This window comes from Camelina sativa, chromosome 9 (assembly GCF_000633955.1).
Source record: "Camelina sativa cultivar DH55 chromosome 9, Cs, whole genome shotgun sequence".
NCBI classification, from domain to species: Eukaryota; Viridiplantae; Streptophyta; class Magnoliopsida; order Brassicales; family Brassicaceae; genus Camelina; species Camelina sativa.
Window position 1 is genome coordinate 18,197,279 of NC_025693.1, and position 4,250 is coordinate 18,201,528.

A 4,250-nucleotide genomic window follows, 5' to 3' on the forward strand; every position below is an offset into this window, starting at 1 on the left:
GATCTCCCAAGAACAGCAAGGAATCTCTCAATCTCTTCCCAAAAGCTCAAGAACACTCTCTCTTTGTATTTTCTCTCAAAAACGGCGAATAAGACAAAACCACACGACCCTAGGTCGTTTTCTTCCTTTAAAACTCGATTTAGGGATTCCCTAAACCAACCATGCAAACCGGACAATTAAAATTGAACCGACCAAACCGACCACAATTGGTGTCGATCGATGCCTTACTAGGAGGTGTCGATCGACACCCTTACCAAAATACCAAAATTTGGTTTGCGGGTGTTACATATATAATACCCAATCAGATTTAGTTCCTCTGAGAGTCAGAAACCCGATCGGCTTTGGGTATTATCCGATATCCGAAAAGATCCGAATTAACCCAAAATTAAGTACAAAAATACATCTAGGTGGGTTTGAACCCAATACCTTAGGTACGTATTTGTGCATCATAAACCATTTTAACACCTTGGTTATTCTTTTCTAATATGCAAACATCAAATATTTATCTCTATATTAATATCTATGTATTCTAAAATTCATTAATTGACTATTTTTCTTTTCTCAATCAACACAAGAAATCTAAAATCCATAATCAATCTTTTTTTTCATTAATCAGATCAATTTTGAAGAGAAACATGACAAACAAATCTAAATGAAAAAGAGTAATAGTTTGTGGAGTTTGAATAGTGAGTATGGTTGGAAAGAGAGATAAATATGAATTATATCATATAATTTATTATAAATACTGTTAGATTTGGTGGGGGATTTGAAGGATTTGGTTATTGAAGTGGTGGCTATGGATGAACAAATCTAGGGTTTTTGGCTGAAGAAGAGAGAGAGATGAAGAAGAGGGAGGTAGAAGTTTTTTTTTTTCTCATGACAGATTTTTTTTTTGAATCCAGGTATACCCAAAATTACCTAAACCCGAATGCACCCGATCCAAACCCGCCATTATAAAATATTTGATCGGATTTTCTATCTTTACATCTGAAAACCCAAACATCTGAACCCGAACCCGATCTGATACCCAAATGTCCTGGGCTAATCCATTAAACCCATATCATTCGGGTGGGTCTTCAAGACATGAAGAAAATGCGGCACCTTCACCGGCAGACGCATGTGGAGTAGCTGACTCCGCGGGAAATACATATATGCTTTCATAACACCAGTGACCCACCTCTGATGGCTTATTTGGATTTTGTAAGCGGTTAAAGAGAATATATATTATATTCGGTTTAATTGTACCAATCACATTTCGCGATTGGTAACTGCCCTTTGGGGGGAATTTTAAAAACAGTTAGAGGCCGTCTCATTATATATTTACTTCTATATAATATCAGTAAATTAAAGGAAGAGTAAACTAATTTGCCGAAGTTATGGATGAAGACGACATTTTGATGATCTCTAAAAGGGATACACTACCTAGAAGACTATTTCCTCCAGGGATGTACCCTTGTGGAGAAGGTTGAACATCTACTCAAAACCGTATCTAATTGGAACAATGGTTTCCATTTTGGGTAAGGAGAGTCAAGAAATGGCGACATTACGGGGATCACAGTTTGGTAAACTTTTTACCCTCCCGTGCAGAGGTCGTCAACCTCTTTAAAGGTCATACATGAACTTCTATCGCGACAACTAGTAACGAAGAAGAAACATGAAATGTGGATTGTATTTGGCGGTAAGAATTTCAGGTACTCCCTACGTGTTGACAAGTTGCTTATTTACTCAAAAAAGACACAACGAATATCATCAGAGTAGGTGGATATATTAGCAGACTAGGAATCATTCCTTGCTTATCTGTGGGGAGATCGTCATTCTCAAAGACTTTTGAAAGGTACAGGCCTCCACTATTAGACCCAACCATGCCAAGAAGTGCGACATATTTCATTTCTAGTTTAAGGTAGTCGAACAATGCATGTTATGGGTTCCCTCTTCCTTTACAACTGTTAGCGTTTAAGGCAATATGTTTGCTGAAGACAAAGTTATCGGATGCGGAAGACAATACATTGTTCCTAGAAAACTCAACTGGTTGTACATCAACTGTGACACTCCTCACTAAGGAGTCAATTTATGACGTTGAATCTAAACAAGAGGTATGTTTTCATTAGACTGTACAATAGGATATAAATTAACAATTGTACAATATTACTCGTACCCCCTAGATTTTAATGCTAGCTTGCATTTATTATGTAGCTCGTTGTACACCCCATATTAGAGGCTGTGGACTATATCAATGAGTCGGAGTTGTTATGGGAGGAAGAGACAACAGACAGCCAAGTTGACCTCCTCCAAAATTATATTCCCCTTAAGCATCCATTCACGGTACTTTGTTGTTGAAGCCAAACAGATGACATATGCGACAGAACGACAGAAAAGGAAAAGGCGTACACCAACACAAAAGTCTTACATAACTGAAATAGTGGTTTAAACCTGGTAGGTGTTGCTGTATCCAGGGTGAATGATAATAAAGGATAAAAATAAGAGAAAGGATCCTCCTGTTGAGAGTATGGGCGAAGATGACGTACCCTCATCGTCAGAGCAGGAAGAAGTGAGTAAGTTACGTAAGAGAAAGAGAGTGGAAAAGAAAACGGAGCCGCTGAGACGTTCCTCTATAAAGAAGTAAAAAAAGAAAGGTACTTCAAGAGTAATCTTACATGTTTCAGACGACGATATGGCAAAATGATAATAATACGACAAGTGGAAGTCCAGATGCGCTTAGAGAAACAATCACCGTCACTCTGTCAGATTTGAGGAGGTTGATTAAAGAGGAGAACAGAACTCTCAAGGCTGAAATCATATCAGATATAGAGAGAAGGTATTTGTAAAGGAGAAATCACAATCATATGAAACAGCACCAAAAGATGTTGAAGGAAAGAGAGATCAACATTACGCCAACAAACAGCCAGCAACTCAGCAGGAGGTTAATGAGACCCGAAAACCAGATAATGATGACATGGATGATGGTGGCGGAATAAATGATGGTATAGGGTATGATCATATATTAGGTGATTATGGTCTATCTGAAACAGTCCTCATAATATATGCAAGGATAACAGTAGAACACAGACCTCCAATTAACACCGAGGAGCAACAAAGTAGGGGGAACCCATCATAGAGGCAGATGTACGTAATTACTGTACACAATGCACACTCCATATTATAAACTGTGCTAATCGGATTTCACTTATACCAGTTACACAATGAAGGGGACCCAAAGACTGAGAGTAGTAGCCAAACCCATGTTATTGAGGACACGAAAATGACAAAGGTATGTGAGCGACCCCCATAAAACTAGTAATGAGTTTTCAGTGACATCTGCCTCATTAAACTGTCGCCGATGATTAGGTTATTGATGATGGTGTGGAACCCGCATCACAATATGAGTCTACTAGTCTTCATGCATGCATAGACTCATCAAAGTTGATTATAGAAGAAGATACTTGTGAACCGTCAACACAATGTGCCACATAATTTAAAGTGGTGAACCCTCATGACAGTTTGGGAGCAAAACATTTGGTGGTGAACCCTTAGTAGAGTTTGGGACAGAGACCATGGGGTTAGAAACCGCAACACCCTGTACGACATAAATTTAGTCCAATAAAACAGTGGGAAGTCAGGTACACAAGATGGTGATTCATGTATTCCATGTTATAGTACCAAATATATCTTATATAATAAGAGAAGGTTTCTTGTAAACTTTATTTGAGGCGATGACATTTGGCGCTTTATATAGTTGACAGTTGTCCATTGCTAATTAAATATGGCCACAATTGTCAACTTAATCTTTTGGTAATTAAAAAATTTGTCTTAACAAACAAACAAATAGGATCTGAACATGCAACACCTGTGTTTCTCTTTCTCCCATACGGTATTTAAATTGAAGCTCGAATTTAGTTTTAGTTTTGCATTCTGCTTTTGAAAACGTAACGTCTTGCCATCAAAGTAAATTAAGTCATTTGATAATTGCTTTCTTATTTATTTCCAATTAAATATTAGTAATCTGTTTTCCATAAAATTATAATCTAATAGAATTCAATTTCTGATTACTTTTATTATTATTATAATCGCTCTCCCTCAATCTACTGGGAATCAACACCCCCACCCCATACACTAATTACGCTTTTAAAAATGTTACAACCTAAAAAAATTTCTCTCTACTCTACTCTAGAATTACTCTCTAACGATGACCACCAGTAAAAATATGATTGTTTTTGGGAAGCTCCATACTTTAGAAGAAACAATCTCTTACT